Below are 24113 nucleotides of genomic sequence, written 5' to 3' on the forward strand. Positions count from 1 at the left end.
AGGGGTAGAGGTGGTTGGAGGGGGGACGGAAAGACCAGGGACACTGGCTGCTGTCAAAGAGGAGGCCAGAGCCTGAAAAGACCTCTGTAAGCCAGGCATGGCACTGTGAATGCCTTCCAGGTATGCATTTCATTGCTGCATCTGGGATGCTAGCCCCTGCATGGCATTCACGATGGTTGTCTGCCCTACAGAAATGGTCCTCAGGAGGTCAATAGCCTCCTCTGTGAGGGAAGCAGGGCTGACTGGGGCAGGGGATGAGGTTCCTGGGGCGAAGGAGATGCCCACCCTCCTGGGTGAGCAGGCACGGGCAACTGGGTGGGGAGCAACTGGGAGAGCGGAGATGGCATGGGGGTGGCGGAAGATGACTAGAGTCCGGCACCACCAGGGAGCTCCTGTCGGAGAACGTATCAGAGTCACTACCGCCTACTCTGCCTCCTTGGAACCGTGGGCCGCTGCATCCCCACTCTCTGGTGCCACTGCTCCCTCGCCAAATGATGCTGATGTACACAAAGGACACAAGAGCACAGGGGTGGAGAGACAAAACATGAGAGAAATCTGTTAATACCAGAATGAATGTACATTCCTGGCGCACACCCACTCCCATCCAGGTCACACACTTACACCCAGCACCTACAACAATAGTCATGACTGTGCCCCTGACTAGCGGCCACTACCCCAGAATATACCCCATTACCCATAGGAAACACATACATGAGAAACTGCGTGGACTACACAAATGGAGGACCATGCCCAGACAATGCACCCACTAGTCAATGAGGCCACAAAGCATCCAAGAGCACAGGAAGGTGAACCCCCATGGGCCTATTTGGACCGGCCACACCTGCCCCACACCATTTCCAGGTCTATGGGGGCAGGACTGCAGGAACACACCTGTCAGAGTGCCTGGCACTAGACAGCATACATATCACAAAACCCAAACACATCTATCAAAGTAGTATTAAACAGTGTTGGTACTCACCCCCTTGTGGCTGCTGTGCTGCCTTCAAGTGCCCATCCAAATGTGGATAGGCCACCGCCAGAATGCGGGCCATTAGGGGGGTCAGGGCCCGACGGGCACCCCTTCCTCGTTGGGAGACCTTTCCCAGCTGGGCCTCTCTGGTCTTCCTGGCGCAGCGCCTCAGGTCCTCCCACCGCATCCTGCAGTGGGCGCTCCGCCGGTTGTAGACCCCCAGGGTCCACACAAGCGATGGCTTGCCACAGTCCTCTCTTCTGATGGGCGCTGACCAGTATGGGACACACAGATCAAAAAAACAGACATCAGTATGTGTGCACTTTACATAGATGACATGTCGTCCCCTATGGAACAGACTTTTCAAAAAGTCATGTTACCAACTCACAAACAGTACATGCCACACAATCTACGGTTGTGCAGTTACAAATCCAACACACATGCATATAGGCATCTGCCCTCATCACACACATCCAAGCTAGACATCTGTCAACTCACCTGCTCCTTTTGTCGCCCATATAATTTGCCATACAGGGGTAGGATCCTGTCCGCCTGCTTCTCGAGCTTCTCTGTGGTGAAGGCCGGGGCCCGTTCCCCTGTGACTTGCGCCATTTCAGTGACCAGAGTCAGGACACAGCAGCACACTCAGTGGAGTACTGTCCGGCTCGGGAATCAGGAGTCAAGTGTCATGGGTCTGACGACATGGCATATGTTCTGCAGCGGTGTGCACCGTCACCGCCGGTAGCGATCATGATTGGCCCAGGTTCCCTATTGACAACCATGTAATCCAATGATTGGGTGCACGGTGGTGCACCATGACGACTACCGCCAGTGGAATGATGTCACTTCCACTCCCTCAGCCCTAAGTGGCAGGAGGCTGACATCTTGCTACCACCACGTAAATATGTCCTGGCCAGGGGCCCCATTCAGGGCTTCCAATTCTCCGACCTTAGTCGCTTGCTGACTTCAGTGTCTGATCCTCACATGCACCTATCTTAGAAAATGTGTCCACACTGGGATGCCATTACAACAGAGCTGACTCTGCACACATGTGCCTGACATTGTACATAATACATAGTGTCTGTGTGTGTAACCTACGTTTTGCACATCCATTAACACAGTAACAACATGTGTTGTGACCCTCATATGTGTTTTTTCCTCCCCCATAGGTACAGACCCATTTGGCGAGGGCGGGCCCCCATCTGTGTACAGACCTCTTGTTTCTTTGGAAACCATGTATGAACGTCACATCATTGTCACCTACATACTCAATCGTGCAACAATACATGACCTATGTGCTTTACTGGATTCTGTACTGAGACCGGATAATCGGAATCAGCATGCCATCCCTACTGAAGTGCAAGTGCTATCTGTACTCCATTTTTTGGCTACGGGCTCAATTCAGGTGATAGTGGGCATGGGTCCCGGGGTCTCACAGCCAATGTTTATCCTCATCCTGTCAACATTTCTGGATGCATTCGTCCAACACCTGCAGACAGATGTCCAGTTTCCCAAAGGCCTGAACTACTTGTCATCAAGTCTGGATTTTATGCCTTTGCTAACATCCCCCATGTGGTAGGTGCCATTGATGGAACCCATATAGCTCTCATACCCCCAAGAGAAAATGAACAGGTGCACAGGAATCGAAAGAACTTCCACTCCATGACATACAATTGATGTGTACTGTTGACCAATACATATCACATGTAAATGCCAGGTTCCAGGATCAGTCCATGATTCCTTTGTCCTGAGGAACAGCAGTGTCCCACACTTGGTGGGGCAACTACAAGGGGACAGAGGATGGCTCATAGGTGAGTGTGCATGACACTTTATCAGTACATGGCTGACAACCAGCCTGTATGCAAGTGATGGCAGTTTGTTAAGGTGATTTTTCACCCACTTTTGCAGTTGATTCTGAGTACCCCAGCTTGCAAGGGCTCCTGACACCTGTGAGGAATCCCAGGACAGATGCAGAGAGGACTTATAATGAGGCCCATGAACGTACTAGGAGGGTGATTGAGCACACTATAGGTCTCCTGAAGGCTAGATTTCGTGGCCTCCATCTCTCGGGGGGATCCCTGTGTTAGGGCCCTGAGAAGGTGTATAGAATAGTTGTGACCTGCTGCATGCTGCGCAAGTAGGCTGTGAGGAAAGATATCCCCCTTCTAGTGGAGGAGAGTGCTGTCCAACTAGACCTGCAACCTCAGAGAGGGGATGAGAGTAATGGTGAGGAGGAAGAGGGAGAAGATATCAACTCCAGCAACCAGCTGATCCACCTATATTTCCAGTGACTATGAGGTACTGTTCACTGATGCTGTTGTCTTCACTGTATAGTGTCAGTCTGATTCATGTGATTGGTGATGTGGTGTCTGTAGTCATTGACACTGATAACTGAAGACTGAAGTGGAATGTACCAGGGAACCCAAAATTGTGTACATTGTGACTTACTTCAGATACTACAGTACGTGGGATTCCCTTCCTGCAATACAGGTATGAATATGAAATTGACTGGCTAATGCATACACACTCACTATTGTATACTCATAATGACATAGGACATACAATTTGGTGTAGATGTGTTTTATTAAGTGTCACAAATGTGTTAGTTCACTGTACAGTGATATGGAGTGGGCTCATGGTGAATATCCATACTCTGGTACATGGGCTCAGCTGTTGGTGGCAGTGGGTATTGGTCCGTTTGTCCCTTGGTGGATGGTGTGTTGGTAGTGGCAGGTCAACATGGTAGCACAGTGGCCCACATGGGAGACAGTTCAGGACAGAGTCACTTCTTAGTGAGAGCCTTGGTCTTCGCAGGTGTTCCAGTGCCATATCTAGGTCTAAGGGCATATTTCAGTGACTGGAGCTGGGCTGCAGGGCCAGGGGTGCTGGTCTCCTGTGTGTCCTGTGGCAGTGCCACCAGTCCAGTAGCTGTTGCAGATGTAGATGGCAGGGCAGTGTCCTGGCTAGTGGTATGGGATTGCAGATGGGTGGAGGTCTCAGGCAGGCAACAGCACCCGTGCAATGATGGCCATGGTGGCATTGAGTTGTTTCCATTGCTCCATGGCATCTTGGTGTTGTGGTATCTGCAGCCTTTGATTCTGCTCCAGGGTGGCCAGCATCTGGCCCATCCTGTCCTGGCAACTGTGGTATGCTCCCAGGACCTCAGAAATCACCTCCTGGGCTGCAGAATCCATCCTTTGGCCTCCCCTCGGGCCACTGATGCCCTCCCACTGACCCTTGCCCCCTGTGCCTGTGTCCCCTGCACAGGTCTGACAGTCCCACTTGTACTGGGGCCATCATCATCCTGCCTGTTGGTGGGTGGAGACTCTGGCCTCTGTACATGTGGTCTGCCAGTCTGTGGCCGGGAGACACTGGTGTGGGGTTGTTTGGCCAGAGCTGATGGTGTTGGTTGGGTAGTAGGGCTGTCAGTGGTATCCATGGTGGGGCTGCTGGAGGGAGACAGTTCCGGACTATGTGACAGGCCAGAGTATTCCTCACTGTCCATACATCCCTCTCCAGTCTCCATGTGGGGTGCCGGCACTCCTTGGCCTTTCCTTCCGGGTGGCATGGGTGGTGGTGCCTGTGGGGGGGAATGAACATGTATGTTACATGTACTAATTCGGAAATGGATGCACAGCTCTGCCCTATTTTGTGCTTTTATTCCCCTGTTGGGCCATGCAGGTTCCTTTTGTGGAATTATCCTTTCATTTTGCGTGGGGGGTGGAGGTGCATTGTGGGTGCTGTAGTCCCATTGTGAATCCTTGCAGGGGTAGGTGACTGTGCACAGGGGGAGGGATGTGGGCCTGTTAGTGGGTTTATGGGCATGCAGGGTGACTGGATGTGGGTGTTGTGACCTGGGTGGGGATGTGGTCCTGGTGGTAGTGGGAGGGGTGGTACATTTATTACAGGTGTGGTGGATATGAAGTAATTGTAGTCGACTTACCCGAGTCCAGTCCTCCAGTGAGTCCAGTGAGGCCCTCTGGGTGCAGGATAGCCAGTACCTTCTCCTCCCAGTCGGTATAGTGGGGGGGTGTGGGTCGTCCACCAGTCTTCTGTACCGCAATGTTGTGCCTGGATGCCATAGACCTCACCTTCCCACGCAGGTCATTCCATCTCTTGCGGATGTCGGCCCTTGTGCGTGGATGGTTTCCAACTGCGTTGGCCTTGTTGACAATCATCTGCCATAACTCCATCTACCTGGCAATGGTTGTCTGCTGCACCTGTGCCCTGAAAAGTTGTGGCTCGACCTTCAGTATTTCATCCACCATGGTCCTTAGCTCCCTATCTGTGAAGTGGGGGTGCTTAGGGGGTGCCATGGTGTGTGTTGTGGGTGTGGTGTTACGGGTGTATTGGTGAGGGTGCTTGTTAGAAATGGGGTCTTTGGTTGGCAGTCAGTTTACCCCCTGTCCAAGCAATGACCCTCACTCTAGTCAGGGTAAAAGAGAATCACCCTCAGCTAACCCCTGCTTACCCCCTTGGTAGCTTGGCACGAGCAGTAGGCTTAACTTCAGAGCGCTAGGTGTAAAGTATTTGTACCAACACACACTTAATGAAAACACTACAAAATGACACAACACAGGTTTAGAAAAATAGAGACTATTTATCTAAACAGAACAAGACCAAAACAATAAAAATCCACAATACACAAGTCAAGTGATCAATTAAAAAGCAAAAAGAGTCTTTATGTAGCTTAAAACACACACTAACACTGTTTGCGTGGAACTGTACCTTGGGTGCATCAAAAATAACCCTGCACAGGCGAGTGTGCTTCAAAAAGGGCTTGCAGTGCGTCGATTCCACTCAGGAGCGGGTCCTTGCGTTGTTTCTCCTTTTGTCGGGTCAGGGCGCGTAGTTTCTTCTCTCCGCAGGAGAGCGATGCATCGATCCGGTCAGCATTCTCGGGTCCGGGCAGGCCTTGGGTTGTTTTTACGTGCCCAGCGGTGTTTGTGTCAGAAATCCAGCCGCACGATGATCTGAAAACCACGCAGCGCGTGTTGCGATCTCCCAACCTCCATCAGCGATGCTGCGCGTCTTTCTCCAGCTCCGTGCGTCGATTCTTCAGTCACGTTGCAGGTGAGCATCGATTTTCAGCCACAAAGCTGGCCGCGCGTCGATTTGTTAGCCGCATATCGGAGTTGCGTCGATCTTTTCCCCGCACTGCGCTCTGTGCATGGATTTCCTAGGCTGCCAGCTTCTCCTTTCAGGGTCCCAGGAACTGGATGGGCACCACAGGGCAGAGTGGGAGTCTCTCCAGAGACTCCAGGTGCTGGCAGAGTGAAGTCTTTGCTGTCCCTGAGACTTCAAACAACAGAAGGCAAGCTCTAAATCAAGCCCTTGGAGAGTTCTTCTCAAGATGGAAGGCACACAAAGTCCAGTCTTTGTCCTCTTACTCTGGCTGAAGCAGCAACTGCAGGATAGCTCCTAAAGCACGGTCACAGGCAGGGCAGCTCTTCTTCCTCAGCTCTTCAACTCTTCTCAAGGCAGAGGTTTCTCTTAGTTTCCAGAAGTGTTCTAAACTCTGTGGTTTTGGGTGCCCTTCTCATACCCATTTTGCCCTTTGAAGTAGGCTTACTTCAAAGAAAAGTCTCTCTTGTTTGTGAAATCCTGCCTTGCTCAGGCCAGGCCCCAGACACACACCAGGGGGTTGGAGACTGCATTGTGTGAGGGCAGGCACAGCCCTTTCAGGTGTGAGTGACCACTCCTCCGCTCCCTCCTAGCACAGATGGCTCATCAGGAAATGCAGACTACACCCCAGCTCCCTTTGTGTCACTGTCTAGTGTGAGGTGCAACCAGCCCAACTGTCAAAGTGACACAGCCAGGGAATCCACAAACAGGCAGAGTCAAAGAAATGGTATAAGCAAGAAAATGCTCACTTTCTAAAAGTGGTGTTTTCAAACACACAATCTTAAAATCAACTTTACTAAAAGATGTATTTTTAAATTGTGAGCTCAGAGACCCCAAACTCCACATGTCCATCCGCTTCCAAAGGGAATCTACACTTTAATCAGATTTAAAGGTAGCCCCTATGTTAACCTATGAGAGGAACAGGCCTTGCAACAATAAAAACGAATTTGTCATTGTTAGGACATATAAAACACATTCCTATATGTCCTACCTTAACCATACACTGCACCCTGCCCTTGGGGCTACCTAGGGCCTACCTTAGGGGTGTCTTACATGTAAGAAAAGGGAAGGTTTAGGCCTGGCAAGTGGGTATATTTGGCAAGTTGAATTTACAGTAAAAACTGCACACACTGACACTGCAGTGGCAGGTTTGAGATATGATTACAGAGCTACTTGTGTGTGTGTGTGGCACAACCAGTGCTGCAGGCCCACTAGTAGCAATTGATTTATAGGCCCTGGGCACCTCTAGTGCACTGAACTAGGGACTTACTAATAAATCAAATATGCCAATCATAGATAAGCCAATTACATACACATTTCGTAAAGGAGTACTTGCACTTTAGCACTGGTTAGCAGTGGTAAAGTGCTCAGAGTAACAAAAACAGCAAAAACAGAGTCCAGTACACATCAACAACCTGGGAAACAGAGGTAAAAAGTTAAGGGACACCACGCCAAGGATGAAAAGTCTAACAGTGCTGTTGTGTATTTGTGTGTGTGACTTTTGTTATGTTGTGTTCACTGTATGCGTGTAGCGTTGTCAGTCTCATTCATGGAACTGGCGTTGCAAAGGATTGCTGGGGTGTGCATGTGTGTGTTTTATAGTGTTGTGGATGTGTGTCAGGTGGGCATTTCTTGTTGTTGGGTACCGCCAATGGTCGTTCGACATCCACTACCGCCATGGTGATTTGTGCATCATTATTTGGTGGGCAAAGTATTTGTCTGCATGGCTGTGGGGGGGTAAGGTGTACTGCCTTTCCACCATCACAGGCCCAGGCGGTGGGTGTATGTTGCAGGATTTTTGGAGATTTTAGTTTATGGCATCATTATACGGCAGTGTGCTGTTCATCGCCACTGGCGGTCTTTTGTTCACCGTCGCCACGACGGTCAGCGGTGATTGCCGCGATGTTCATAATGAGGGCATAAGTGTCACAGGAAGGAGTGCTGGGGGCTGAAGCTTCAGGAGGCATCTCTGACGTCACCTGCTGGCACTGGCCACTCAGATGCTCCCAGAGTTCCCTACCAACCTTGAATCCATGATGGCAAAACCCAGGGACCATCTGGAGTTGCTCTGAGCACCACCCCTGGGGTGGTGATGGACAAGGGAGTGGTCACCCCCCTTTCCTTTTTCCAATTTCGTGCCAGAACAGAGACTGGGGGTCCCTGAACCGGTGTAGACTGGTTTATGAAAGGAGGGAAACAAATGTGCCCTTCAAAGCATTGCCAGTGGCTTGGGGATGCTACCCTTCCTAAGGCTGTAACACCTATTTCCAAAGGGGGAAGTTGTAACACCCCTCTCCCAAAGGAAATCCTCTGTTATGACTTCCTGGGCTTGAGCTTCTCAAGCAACAGGAGGGCAGACACCTGTCTGGAAGGTGGCAGCAGCTGAGGCAGCTTGGAAACCCTCAGAAGGCTGAAATGGCAAATCTGGGGGTCCTCTAAGGAGCTCCCAGAGTGCATGGAATCATACAACAAATGCTTGAAAAAACATTGGGGTATGATTCCAACATGTTTGATACCAAACATGCCTATGTTCGGAGTTACCATTATGTAGCTGGACATAGGTATTGACCTATGACCAGTACATGTGTAAAATGGCGTCCCCGCACTCATGAAGTCCGGGAAAATGGGCCTGGAGCTCGTGAGGGCACCTCTGTTAGTGTAGGGTGCCCTCACACACAGGTACTTTGCGCCCTGCCCTCTGGGCTGGAAGACCTGCCAAATTGGTTACTTATAAGTGACCTGGTGGAGTGAAAAGTGGCAGTGAAAGGGTGCTTGCACCTGGTCGGGGGTATGTTAGGACTTATGCTCACGTGGGATATAATTATGGAAGAAACGGTCAGATGATTCCTTATATTAGTATGAGAATGTATTCCTTTATTTTCTATATTTCTATTCAAGAACTTTTGCTTTTCTTTCTCTTCTTGTCTCTCTCTCCTTCTGTCTTTTTCTCTTCCTCGTAGTCTTCTTTCTGTGACTTTTATTGATGTCTTGTTATTTCTTTTTCTTTCTAGGTATGTCTCCGTTTCCGGATGTGAAGTTTGCCCAGAAGGATGGACACAAGCAGGACAAATAAAGAAATAGGAAGGGATAAGTAAATATTTTACCTTTTGATATGGACTGATCATACCTGGCGAGAGGGGGAGGGAAAAAGGAAGAAGGAGGGATCCGTGGGGGTCCGTGTCTAAAAGTGCATGTTTGTGAACACTCTTTGTTTTTCATTTATGTGCCGAAGTGATCTGGTGTATAACGTGTCGGAAAGAACAAAAAAAAGAAATTGAAATATTTCACATCGCGCTTGCTCTCCTTTATATTTTGTTATTTCTTTTCTGTCAAGTCTTGCAGGACATTTATGAATGATTTAGGTTTCCCTCTTCTCCTATACCTCTTCCTGGCTTCATCTCCTCCCCTTTCCATTTACACTTTGTATATAAGCCAGTACCTGCAGTAGCCACGTCCCTCCTGGGACGTGGCAGGCTTTTTTGGCGTCCTTGAGTGTCCGTCCGTCTTTGGCTGGGATCTCCGTTTCCCAAGTCCTTTCGGCCTCACTGGATCTCTCGCCGCTCTCCTCTGGCCTCCCAACATCTTCCTCCTCCATAGATTCCCCCACCTCCGCATCTTCTTCGTTGGTCCTCCTGCCACGCTCGTCTCCTTCTTTTCCTCTTCTCCTCTCGTCGCCTCGCAACAATCCTCTTCTTCCAGGATGGCATGCGTGCTGGAACGTGGGTCGCTTTCCGAAGTGCCCTCAGGGCACTCGTCTATCAGCCCCACTCGTGTACTGGGGCCTGATGTAACAGCAGCCCTGTTACATATGCTCCCCCGGAAGAGTGCTGATCGAATCTTAAGGGATTTCTGGATAAGTAGTCTGCTGTAATCAATTGAGTTTCCTGGACTATGTTTTATCTGAAACATAAAAGATTGTAGTTCCATGAACCATCGCAATATTCTAGAGTTCGTATCTTTATTCTGAGCCAACCACGTGAGAGGAGCATGATCGGTGGTTAATATAAATTGATGTTCCAGCAAGTAATATTGTAAATATTCCACAGCCCATTTGATCGCCAAGCATTTTTTCTCAATCACGGGATAATGCTTTTCCTGGGGTAACAGTTTCCTACTTATATGGACAATAGGGTGATTTAGCTTGTTTTTATCTTTCTGAGATAAGACCGCCCCAATGCCTACATCAGATGCATCTGTTTGTAAGTAAAAAGGTTTAGTAAAGTCAGGGCAACGCAAAACTGATTTGGTTGTTGAATACTGTTTCAATGTCTCATAACTTTTAATCTGCACGATAGTGAGTCCCCTGAGTTTTGTGGGTTGGTCTTTTTTTAGGAGGTTAGTCAAAGGGATTGCTATGGTGGAATAATTAGGGATGAAACGTTGGTAGTGACCAACCAATCCTAAAAACGAGCGTATCCTTTTTGTCTTTGAGGGGAGGTACTCTGAGTATAGCTTCAACTTTGTCAAGCTGCGGTAGGATCTGTCCCTTTTCAATATGATACCCAAGATATGCTATGGATTCTTTAGCTAGATTACATTACTCCGGATTTGCAGTTAAACCTGCTTCCATTAGCGTATAGAAGACTCTAGATAGATGGCCTAAATGTTCTTCCCACGTTTCACTATAAGTAACAATGTCGCCTAAATAGGCGGCAGCATTACCTACATGAGGTTGTAACAGTCTATCCATTAAGCGTTGGAAAGTAGCCGGAGCCCCTGTAAACCGAATTGGAGTATGGTAAGTTGATATAACCCTGAAGATGTAGAAAAAGCCGTTTTCTCCTTCTCTTGGGGATTTAATGGTATTTGCCCGTATCCTTTTGTCAGGTCCAATGTGGACATATATCGCGCTTTACCCAGTTGTTCGATTAACTCATCCACTCTGGGAATCGGATATGTATCAAAATCTGACAAGTTGTTTAATTGCCGAAAATCAATACAAAATTGAACTGTTCCATTATGTTTGGGAACCAATACCACAGGGGAGCAACAAGGACTGATGGAGGGTTCAATGATACCCATTTGTAACATGTTTTGTACCTTTTGTTCAACCACTTTCCTAAGGGCTTCAGGAATACGATACAGCCTAAGACAGACCACTTTCCCTTCTTCAGTATTAATATTGTGTTGTATCAAAGAGTCTTTTCCAGGAATCAAAGAAAACTAGTTTTTATTCAGATATAAGACCTCTTATAGTTATTTTTAGTGGTCATCAGGTATATTGGGATTTATATGAGGAAGCCATTCACTTGAGTTATCTGGTGGTGGACACAGATTTATTTCTAGGGTTTTCACCTTATTTACGAAACAGACAGTGTCTAGATTTGGGGGTGGGGCATCACTTTCTTCCCATTTCTTTAACTAATTGATGTGGTAGACTTGTGTTTTCTTTATTTTTTTTTTTTGATAGTTAACGCGGTTCTCTAGTTCTAATACTTCGTAGGGTCCTTGCCATTTAGCCAATAATTTATTTTCAGAACTGGGCAAAAGTACTAGTACCTTCTCTCCGACCTTAATGTTCCTTTAGGTGGTCCCTCGATTGTAATATTTCTTTTGTCTATCTTGAGCTTCCTCTAGGTGGACTCTGACATCATCCCAGTCTGTTTGTATTTGATCTTTCAGTTGTTGAGTATATTCAAGAATATCTTTATCATCTGTTTTCTTCTCCTCTCAACTCTCAGCAGCCATGTCTAATAGGGTTTGGGGTTGTCAGCCAAAACCAAGTTTAAATAGACTATGACCGGTTAAGGCTTGGACATAATTTCTTATGGCATATAGCACTAATGGATGTTTTTTATCCCAATCACGTCCAGAGTCGGATATGGTCTTTTTTAATAGTGTTTTAATGGTCCGATTGTATCTCTCTACCAACCCATCTGTTTGTGGGTGATAGACAGATGTGTGAATGTGTTTCACTCCCAATAGTTGACATATTTGGGCCATTAACCGAGACATAAATGGAGTGCCTTGATCTGTTAACAATTCTCGTGGAAAACCAACCCGAGAAAAAAAACAGATCATAGCACGTGCCACGCTTTTGGTTGTCATGCAGGAAAGAGGGATGGCCTCTGGATACCGTGTTGTGTAATCCACTAGAATAAGGATTTACATATATGCTCTAGAGGAAGGGGTTAAGGGCCCTACTAGATCCATATCCAACCTGGAAAAAGGGATATCAAAAACTGGAAATGGGTATGGGGGGGCTTTTCTGACTGCTCCGGGATTGACCACTTGACATTTTGGACATTGTGCAGAAAACTTATGTTTGTCCGAAAAGACCCCAGGCCAATAGAATTGCCTGCGTAGGTATTCTTCTGTTTTCTCCCTCTCATAATGTACTCCCCCTACTTGAGCATGGGTTAAATGTAATACTTGGCTGTGATAGGCTTTGGGTACCACTAGTTGAGTTTTCTCCAGATTATTATGGGGGTCATTCTGACCCCGGCTGGCGGCGGAAGCCGCCGGCCTGGCTGGAACCTCCATAATACCGCTGCGCGGTCAAAAGACCGCCGCGGGTATTCTGAGTTTCCCGCTGGGCCGGCGACCGCCAGAAGGCCGCCCGCCCGCCCAGCGGGAAACACCCTTCCATGAGGATGCCGGCTCCGAATGGAGCCGGCGGAGTGGAAGGGGTGCGACGGGTGCAGTTGCACCCGTCGCGATTTTTAGTGTCTGCGTGGCAGACACTGAAAATCTTGGTGGGGCCCTTTTAGGGGGCCCCTGCAGTGCCCATGCCATTGGCATGGGCACTGCAGGGGCCCCCAGGGGCCCCACGACACCCCTTACTGCCATCCTGTTCCTGGCGGCCAAAGCCGCCAGGAACAGGATGGCGGTAAGGGGGTCGGAATCCCCATGGCGGCGCAGCAAGCTGCGCCGCCGTGGAGGATTCCCCAGGGCAGCGGGAAACCGGCGGTACACCGCCGGTTTCCCGTATCTGACCGCAGCTGTACCGCCGCGGTCAGAATTGCCCATGTAGCACCGCCAGCCTGTTGGCGGTGCTACCCCCGGCCTCCACCCTGGTGGTCATAGACCGCCAGGGTCAGAATCAGGCCCTATGTCATATAACCCTATATAATAAACCATTCTGAGTAAGGAAATATAGACCTACCTGTCCGGTTTTCACAGTGACTGCAGAGGCCCAGGCATGTTGTAAGGTGGGATCATCTCTCTGACTAACCCAGAAAGGTGGTAGTGTTGCCAGGACAGGTTTATCTGTCAGTGTCAAAGATAGAGAAGCAGAGTTATTAGTTATACGGTACAATCTCTTTTGTTCCCTTTTTTCAGTTCTACTTAGTTTTATCTTTTTCTTACCCATACTAATAAGAGTTTGGGCAAATGGTGCTTCTGGTAACTAAGAATCTGTTCTCTGGTTTGGTCGTATGTTGTCTACTAATTCAGGAAAATCAACGTAACCTGTTCCTATGATAACCTCTTCTACTAGATGTGGTATTATATCTACTAAGAGGGATTCTTCTCTTCCTCTCCATTCTATTTGAATTTCAGCTAGGGGATAATGCCTCATGTCTCCATGGATACAGCAAATGGAGACAAATTCATTCGTTCTTATTTGTTCCTTTGATACTAAGGCGGTCATTATGAACATGACGGGAAACCCCGTTCCATGCGGTGACGACGCTGTACAGATTACCTCCATTGGCGGTGAACAGAAACCCGCCATATAAAGATGCAAAAATCTGAATCCGTCAAAAATGTCCCAGCCACCGCCAGGACCTTGTCGGCAAAAATGCAGGACATCCCATCCCGCCACCGTCGAGCACACAAACTCCCCGCCGTCCAAATAATCATGTACAAATCACTGTGGCGGTCAGTGGAAGTCGAACAACCATTGGCGGTACAGACCGCCACGGCCAGCAATGGGACCCAACAGTAAGAATTGCACACATTGGCAAGCTTGAAACCCACACACCTGACACACATCCACAACACTATCAAACACTCATAGAAACATCCCACAATCCTTTGCAAAGCCATTAGGACAACTGAGATTGAGAACTCCACAAGCAGACACTGAACGCCACAACAGATGAATCACACACCCAACCACACAACAGCACCCTCACCTAGATCCACACAACACACCACTCACAACACACACCATGGCACCCCCAAACACCCACACTTCACAGAAAGGGAACTAAGGACCCTGGTGGATGAGATACTGAAGGTCGGGCCACAATTATTCAGGGCACAGGTCCATCACACAACCATCACCAGGAAGATGGAGTTATGGCAGACCATTGTCAACAAGGTCAAAGCAGTGGGACACCATCCATGCATGAGGGACGACATCCAAAAGAGATGGAACGACCTGCGCATGAAGGTGAGGTCCATGGCATCCCGGCACAACATTGCAGTCCAGAAGACTGGGGGAGGACCTCCACCAACACCACCCGACTATACTTACTGGGAGGAAAAGGTACTGGCCAACCTGCACCCTGAGGGCCTCACTGGACTCACTGGAGGATTGGACTCGGGTAAGTTGTCTACAATTACCCCTCATCCACCGCACCTGTAATGCATGCACACCACACCCCTCCAACATCCACCAGGACCACTACCCCACCCAGGCCACAATCACTACATCCAGTCACCCTGCATGCCCACAAACCCACTAACAGGCCCACATCCCTCCCCCTGTGCACAGCCACCCACCCCTGCAAGGAATCACAAAGGCACTACACCACCCACAATGTACCTCCACATCCTAAGCAAAATGCAATGGCAACCTCACAAAGGCACCCTGCATGGCCCAAAAGTGGAAAACCTGCACATAACAGCTCAGCCCTGTGCACCCCATCCGATTATGCAACTGTAACAGACATGTCCATTCCCCCCAACAGGCACCACCACCCATGCCACCCTGATGGACAGGACAAGGATGGGCAGTGTCCCACATGGAGACAGAGGCACCACCCAGGACACTGGAAAGGGAACCCTGGACAGTGAGGAGTACCCTGACCCCTCACACAGTCCTGGACTGTCACCATCTAGCAGCCCCACCCAGGACACCACTGACAGCCCTACCACACACCCACCATCAGGCCAGGGCAACCACACCCACACCTGTGTATCCAGGCCACAGACTGGTGGAACACAAGGACAGAGGCCACAGTCACCACCAACCAACAGGCAGGAAGGCAATGGCCCCACTACAAGTGGTACCGCCAGACCTGTGCAGAGGACACAGGCACAGGGGGCTATGCCCAGTGGGAGGGCATCAGTGGCCCAGGGGGGCGGCCACAGGATGGATACTGCAGCCCAGGACATAATATCTGAGGTCCTGGGAGCATACCAGCATACGCAGGACAGATTGGAACAGATTCAAAGGCTGCAGAGAGCCCAAAACCAAGAGACCATGGAGCAGTGGAAACTGCACAGTGCCACCATGACCACCATAGCAGGTGTGCTGCTTCACCTTGTCCCAACCCAGCCTGAGACCGCCACAGACCAGGAAGCCCCTACTACAAGCCAAGATACAGACCGGCCATCAACAACAGCAGCAGCAGCAACTGTACTTGTGCCACCATCTGAGGACACGCAGGAGACCTGCACCTCAACCCGTACAGGCCAACATCAGGCATCCAAATGGTCCCTCAGGCCTGATATGCCACTGGAACACCTGCCAAGACCAAGGCCCCCTCTGAGAAATGACTCTGACAAGAACTGTCCTTAAAGTGTGCCACTGAACCACCACCAACACTGTGCAATAACAATCCCAAAAGCTGTAAATAACAGATGGACATATCACCACTGCCAACAAAGGCTGAGCCCATGTAGCCAATATGGACATCCACCAGTAGCCCACTCCCATCACTGTAAAGTGCACAATGGCATCCCTGACACCGAATAAAACACCTGTTCACCAATGTAAATGTCCCCTGTCATTATGTTGAATCAAATGGAAGTGTGAATGCAATTGTACTTAAAATCATTTATTCATATCTTAATTGCAGTAATGGCACCCCACACATAACATGGGCTTGTGCCAACAGAATTGTCAAACAAGTTTTCCATAATGTCACATGGCCCATGCAAACCTGGTCACAGTGACAATGTCAATAGACCCAACACCCCCATAGAGGATAAGGCATACTGACAGTATGCTGCACAGACATTAACATCATCCCACTTAGTCCCACTTAGTTACAGGAAGTACAGTTGGATCAGTTGGTTCCTGGAGTGTACATCTTCCCCCTCCTCATCATCACCATCACTCTCATCCCCTCTCTGAGGAAGCTGGTCTGCATATAAAGCCCCCTCCTTTTCCAAGAGGGGAATAGATTTCCTCACAGCCATGTTGTGCAGCATGCAGCAGGCCACCACTATTCGACACACCTTTTCAGGCTCATAGGCCAGGGATCCCCCAGAGATATGGAGGCAACTGAATCTAGCCTTCAGGAGACCTATTGGGCGCTCTATCATCCTCCTAGTACATCCACGGGCCTCATTGTAATTCCTCTCTGCATCTATCCTAGGATTCCTCACTGGTGTCAGGAGCCAGCACATTTTGGAGTAGACAGAATCACCTGAAAAAGGGGGCAAAACAGGACTGTCACTGACAACACTCAGTTGCAAACAGCCTGGCTGTCTGCTATGTGCCAAACACTGTCAGACACACGTACCTATGATCCATCCTCTGTCCCCTTGTAGTTGTTCCATCATGTGTGACACACTGCTGTTCCTCAGCAGGAATCATGGACTGATCCAGGGAACATGGCATTCACATGTGAGATGTACTGATCTGCAGTACACACCAATTGAATGTTCATGGAGTGAAAGTTTTTCCTGTTTCTGTACACCTGTTCACTTACTCTTGGGGGGATGAGAGCTATGTGGGTTCCATCGATGGCATCTATCACATGGGGAAACCTCACATAGGACTGCAGGTGTCGTACAAATGCATTCAGGAATCTGGACAGTATAATGCTAAACATTGGCTGTGAAAAACCTGCACCCATGTCCACTGTCACTTGAAATGAGCCCGTGGCCAGGAAATGGAGTGCAGAGAGCACCTGCACCTCAGTAGGGATAGCATGCTGATTCCGATTAGCCGGGCTCAGTGCTGGATCCAGTAATGCACAAAGTTAATTAATTGTAGCACAGTTGAGTCTGTAATTGATATTGATGTGACGCTCCACCATGGCCCCAAAATCAACAAGTCGTCTGTACACCGATGGGGCACTCCCTCGCCACATGGGTCTGTACCTAGGAGAAGTTGAGAACACATGTGAAGAACACACATACATCTGCCCAACATGTTAAATATTAAGCACTGCTGGCATACAAGTCAATGACACACATGCATAGTAGGATGTTAAACTGGAGTGACATGTCCTCAATGATACATCAGGACTGTTGTGGTGAGGAAATATATATTTGTTCATGCCTATGGGGGTTGGGGACAATAGGGCCTGCATGGGGCAAATGAGAAATTAATAACTGCGTAGTAATGGCCAAAATGTCTTCCTCCTGTAATCTAGAAATGTTGTAGTGGAAGTGAACTCATACACCTGGCGGTTGTTGTAATAGCGTAAGGCGGTGTCAATGGGGATTATTAGCGTATCATGATCGCCGCCGGTGACAGTGCACACTGCAGCGGAGCGTACGCCATCTCGTCACCCAAACTTCACTTGACTCTCGGATTACGTGCATGCAGGTACTCCACTGAGTGTGCCGCTGCGTCCTGCCTCTGGTCCTGGAAATAGCACGAGTGGCAGGAGAAAGGGCCCCGGCCTTCACCAGCGAGGAACTGCACAAGCTTGTGGACCGGGTTCTGCCCCTGTACGCCAAGCTCCATGGTCCACCAGAGGTACAGGTGAGTAGGCGGATTGAGGGGCATGGATGTGTGTAATGGTGGTAGATGGCTGTAAACATGTGTGCATGTTTGACACTGTACAGTCGTGGGATTCATGACATGCTGCGTGTGTGAGGTCCTGTTATGCTGTTGTGAGTGTCCGTCCCATAGGGGACATATAGCCAGCTTTATGTAATGGGCATAGTCTGACCTCTGTGTCAATTTTTCTGTATGGCCTATACAGGGTAGCGCTCATCAGAAGAGGGGACTCTGGCATGCCATCACCACTGAGGTGCGGACCCTGGGGGTCTACAACCCGCAGAGCACCCACTGCAGGAAGCGGTGGGAGGACCTGCGGCGCTGGGTGAGGAAGACCTGCGAGTCCTCCCAACGAGGAAGGGGTCCCCATCGGGCACTGACCCCTCTAATGTGCCGCATTCTGGCAGTGGCATATCTGGACCTGGATGGGCACTTGAAGGCTGCACAGCAGACACAATGGGGTGAGTACAGAAACCATTGTGTGCCTCCTTGATGGATGTGTGAGTGTGCTGTGGTATGTATGCTGTCTAGTGGCAGGGACTCTGACTGATGTCTTTTTACATAATGGCCCCCGTGGGGAGTTGGGTTGTAAGGGTCAGGTCTGCACTACTTCAGGGCCTTCAGTGATGTAGGAAATGGCTGTAGAGCAGGGTTGTGGCCACTAGTCAGGGGCGTAGCCATGTGTATAGTGGTAGGTGCTGCATGGTGGAATATTTGCAGGGTGGGTGTATGTGTGAACCAGTTACGTACCTCCATTCAGCTATTTACAAGTGTCTCTCCTGTTTTGTCTCCGCATCCCTGTTCTTTTGTGTTGACTGTGTACATCAGCATCATCTGGCGAGGGAACTGAGGCATCGGAGACTGGGGATGCAGCAGCCCAGGGTTCCACGGAGGCAGAATCAAGCGACGCCAAGGGGATCAGTGGGTTGGAGGGCGAGGGGAGAACCACTGAGGAGGCAACTACCACTGGAGGTAGTGACTCTGATACCTCCTCCGATGGGAGCTCCCTGGCGGACCCTAGTGGGCCCACCCATTCTGTGTCATCTTCTGCCACCCCCCATACCATCACCGCCCTCCCATTTGCTCCCCACCAAGTTGCCCGTGCCCGCTCACCCAGAAGGGTGCATGTCTCCTTTGCCCCAGGCACCTCATCCCCTGTCCCAGTCAGCCCTGCTGCCCTTATGGAGGAGGCCATTGACCTCCTGAGGACCATTTCTGTAGGGTAGACAACCATTGTCAATACCATCCAGGGGCTAGCATCAGATGTGCAGCAGGCCAATGCGTACCTGGATAGCATTTACAGTGCTGTGTCTGGCCTACAGAGATCTTTTCAGGCTCTGGCCTCCTCTTTGACGGCAGCCAGTGTCCCTGGTCTTTCCGTCCCCCCTCCAACCACCTCTACCCCTTGCAGCACCCCACTCCCTTCGCCCGTTCCAAGCACACATTCTGACAGCCATGCACACACATCAACACACAAGAAGCACACTGTAAAACACAAGAACCACACTTCCCACCACAGGCATACACACAGCCAACATACAAAGGCACACACACCAACATCCACTTCCCCCAGTGTGTCCACCTCTTCTGCTTCCGTGTCTGTCACCTCTACATGCACACTCACAGGCACTGCACCCTCATTCACTGTTGCTGACCCCTTTCTGGCAGTCACCACAAAATCAGACATCCATTCATGCACCCCAGACACCACACCTGCACTCACCACAACGACTTTGGTTGACACGTGCAGCACACTTACTAAACTTGCAGACACACAGACAACATACATATACACTGGCAGCCTGTCTTGCCCCTTATGTCCACCCCCCTCCTCCCAAAACACCCACCCAACACACATCCACCACACCTCAGCATACTGTACAGTCACTTGCACCCACGTCACGCATACCTACACCTGTCACGACCACTCCCTCTACCTCCACTCCCATGCCTTCCTCCAGCTCCACCCCAATTGCCCCTAAAAAAAGTTTTCCTATCCTGTGTTGACCTATTCAAACCCACTGGCCCAACACGTCTCATCCCTAAATGTGCCCACCTCCTTGCCTTGTCCCACATCAAAGCCCGCCCCTGTCCACCCTTACCATTCCCGTGTTACCTCCCCTGTAAGCAAGAGACCCCGTGCTGGCCCAGGAACATCTGCCGCACCCAAGTCCAAGGCCGATCCACCAGCTTGTAAGACCAGACCCAAGCCTCCTCCACCTCACAAGCGTAAAGCCAAGCCCCCCCTCCCAGTCGTAAGTCCCTAACCCCACCACCCCCTGCCCCTGTTCCCTGAGGTGCCTGGATGCCCCATTGTTGCCCCTTTGAGGTGGAGTACCTTTGCACTTGTGGGAGTCAAGTTGGGGCCATTTGGGCCCATCAGACTTAGGAATGTGGACTGGCCATTGGCCTTCTGTTGGATTTCTCTTGCTCATGGAGCTTAATTAAAGTTTGTGTGGCCAGTGTTGGCTTTGGCACACTCTGTATCTGTTGTTCATCGTTTCTTTGTGGGGGGTGTTCTGCATATGTGTGTTCTTTGTCTACACTATTTAGGGTAAGCCCTTATAACCCCACTATATCAGGGCCAAATATCAATCCAACATATAAATGTACAGAGGGGATAAATATGTATTTATATATCTATCCTAAGTGAAAAAATCAATTGATCACTGGGAACAATTACTGTCTTTACCATTCCAATTATTTATTAGTTTTCTGTCTCTCTTTGTCTTACTCTCACAGATAAAATAAAATGTAGACATTACAACACTATACACAGGACTAGGTTTCAAATAATATGTATAAACAATGCACAAATAGACATATAACACTTGACATACAGTGCTCTTAAACAATGTTCAAAAAAAGGTCTTTCAATATTTAAGCTGCTCAACATCTTCCTGGCAAGCAATATGAGAATATGAGGTAATGATATTTAGTATCGTCTTTCTGAACTTCTTTGTTCCTGATACTTATACACAATACAGTCCCATTTTCATTGTCTCATTATTCCATAATTTCAAGAACATTCCTCAAAAGTGAAGTCTTTGGGCATGTTTAATTTGCCTTGTGTCGGGTAAGTACTTCTTGCTCTGGGGTGTATGGCTTGTGCTGTTGTTAGGGGTTGTGGGTGCGTTGTGGGGTGGGTGGAGTGGTTGGGTATGTAACTGTGGCCTTTCTTCCCATGTTTAGTAGGTTACGGTACTTACTGTCGTCGTCTTCGTCGGTGGTCTAGGTCGTGGAGGTATATGGCAAGGAGCAGGAGTGGCATGATTTGCAACTCTCTCTCCATGTCTGCTGCGGCGTGTTGTGTGAGCCTACGATGAGTGTTTCCTTTTATTTGGTTAGTTTCTGTCTGGCTTTACGTGGCGGTGGTTCCCGCCCCAGAACTGACGGCGGTCTAGTGCTTCATTATTTGATGGGCGGGTAGGGCCTTTCCGTCGACCTGTGGGCAGCCACCTGCGTCGTTGTCGGCACTCCTCTGCTGGCGGTAAGTGGTTTTCACGCTGTCTGTTTTTCAGGTGGTTCATTACTTAGCGGTCCAGACCACCTGACTAGTGGCAGTAGTTACTGCCATCGCCGGCGGAGCGGTGTTTTCCGCCATGTTCATAATGAGGGCCTAAATCTGCATTAACCACTGATTGGCTGCACCCAGAGTCCACCAACACTCTAGTAGGCTTCTTGTTTACTAGCATGTCTTTCATGTATTGGGATAACCTCTGGTAACACCTCTGGTAACACCTATTTCCATTGGTTCTGGTTTGGATAATTTCTGGGGATAATTATGAGCAATATGTCCCCATTCCGCACAGCTATAACATTGGGATATTTGATTAGGTTCTCTGCCTGGTATGCAAGCACTAGTGAACTCCTCCATACTTCTCATTAGTTGTGGTTTGGAAGAGGGGGTAGCAGTTCTTCCTCCAGGGGTCTGTCCTTTTTGGGGACTTATTCTAAAGTCCGGAGCTCTGTGAAATGCACATGCTAAGTCTATGGCTGAGGTTGTAGTGATATTGGGGTGTTGTTTAATCCAGTTGCGAGTTTGTGGGGATAAGGCTACTAGAAACTGTTCTAATAGCATTACCTGTATAATGTCGTCTCTATTTGTACCAATTGGGCTCAACCATTTTAATCCTAAATCCTGTACCCTATAATAAAGAGCTTTGGGGTTCTCCATGGGAATCCACTTTGTCTTCCCGAATTTTAAGCAGTAATACTCTGTGTCATAACCCACTCTTTCGAAAATAGCCTTCTTTATCTCAGCATATGGGATTGTACCTCCAGGATTTACAGCCTGGTAGGCAGCTTGTAAGGTTCCTGTCAGTAGGGGTGCTATGTGTTGACCCCATCTGTTTTGGGGCCAGTTTGCAGGCAACGTGACCCTTCCAAAATTAGTGAAAAAAGCATCAGGGTCTTCCCCTTCTTGAAACTTTTGTAGCACGGATCTGAGTATATTAGGATGGACTCTAGAGGTAGCAATAGTATCAGTTAATTTTTGAAGACATGTTTCATGTACCAATTGATTATTGCCAATTATTGTAGCTTGACTTTTTAATGCGTTCTGCAAAGTATCTCTGTCGTTCCGGCCCTCTCGTACCTGTTCCTCCCATACCATCTGTAGGTGTCTTTATCCTTCTGCGAGTTGCTTGATGATATCTTCAAGGGAGGGTTTTGTCTCCATATTACCAATTACTTTATAGGGAATAATATCCCACTTCTGACACCAATATGTCGTGGGTATGTTAGGACTTATGCTCATGTGGAATATAATTATGGAAGAAACTGTCAGACTACTCCTTATTTTAGTATGAGAATGTATTCCTTTATTTTCTATATTTCTATTCGAGAACTTTTGCTTTTTTTTCTCTTCTTGTCTCTCTCTCTTTCTGTCTTTTTCTCTTCCTTGTAGTCTTCTTTCTGTGACTTTTATTGATGTCTTGTTATTTCTTTTTCTTTCTAGGTATGTCTCCATTTCTGGATGTGAAGTTTCCCCAGAAGGAAGGCCACAAGCGGGAAAAATAAAGAAATAGGAAGGGATAAGTAAGTATTTTACCTATTTGTAGGGACTAATCACACCTGGCGGGAGTGGGAGGGAAAAAGGAAGAAGGAGGGATCCGTGGGGGTCCGTGTCTAAAAGTGCATGTTTGTGAACACTCTTTGTTTTTCATTTATGTACCCAAGTGATGTTGTGTATAACATGTCGTAAAGAAAAAAAAAAAGAAATTAAAATATTTCACATTGCGCTTTCTCTCCTTTATATTTTGTTATTTCTTTTCTGGCAAGTCATGCAGGCCATTTATGAATGCTTTAGGTTTCCCTCTTCTCCCATACCTCTTTCTGGCTCCCCCTCCCCTTTCCACTTCCAAAAATAGGTACTTGGGTTTTGTAAATAAGCCCGTAAACAGCAGTAATCACGTCCCTCCTGGGACGTGACAGGCGAATTTGGCATCCTGGGGTGTCTGCCCGTCTTCGGCTGGGATCTCCATTTCCCAAGTCCTTTCGGCCTCACTGGATCTCTCGCTGCTCTCCTCTGCCCCCTCAACTTCTTCCTCCTCCGTAGATTGCCCAACCTCCACGTCTTCTTCATTGTCCTCCCGCAGCGCTCGTCTCTCTGCTTCGCCTTCTTTTCCTCTTCTCCTCGCGTCGCCCTGCAGCAAACCTCTTCTTCCAGGTTGGCGTGTGTGCTGGAATGTGAGTCGCTTTCCGAAATGCCCCCGGGTCACTCGTCTATCGGCCCCACTCGCGTAGTGGGACCTGATGTAACAGCAACCCTGTTACACACCTTTTCACACAAGCTGCAATGGCAGTCCTGTGGAACCCTTTGCTTGGGCTCCCTATGGGTGGCAAAATATATGCTGCAGCCCAAAGGGATCCCCTGGAACCCCAATGCCCTGGGGACCTAGGTACCATATACTAGGGACTTATAGAGGGGCACCAGTGTGCCAATTGTGGATGAAATACAGAGTTTTGGGAGAGAGAGCATAATCACTGGGGTCCTGGTTAACAGGATCCCAGTGAACACAGTCAATTACACTGACATCAGGCTGAAAAGGGTGGTAACCATGCCAAGAAAGAGGGTACTTTCCTAGAACAACAAAGTACTGGAATGGATTTTCTCCTTCCTGACTGGAAAAACTCATAGTGTCAGACTCCCTCCGTACACATCAG

This window comes from Pleurodeles waltl, chromosome 3_1 (assembly GCF_031143425.1).
Source record: "Pleurodeles waltl isolate 20211129_DDA chromosome 3_1, aPleWal1.hap1.20221129, whole genome shotgun sequence".
In the NCBI taxonomy this organism is placed as follows: Eukaryota; Metazoa; Chordata; class Amphibia; order Caudata; family Salamandridae; genus Pleurodeles; species Pleurodeles waltl.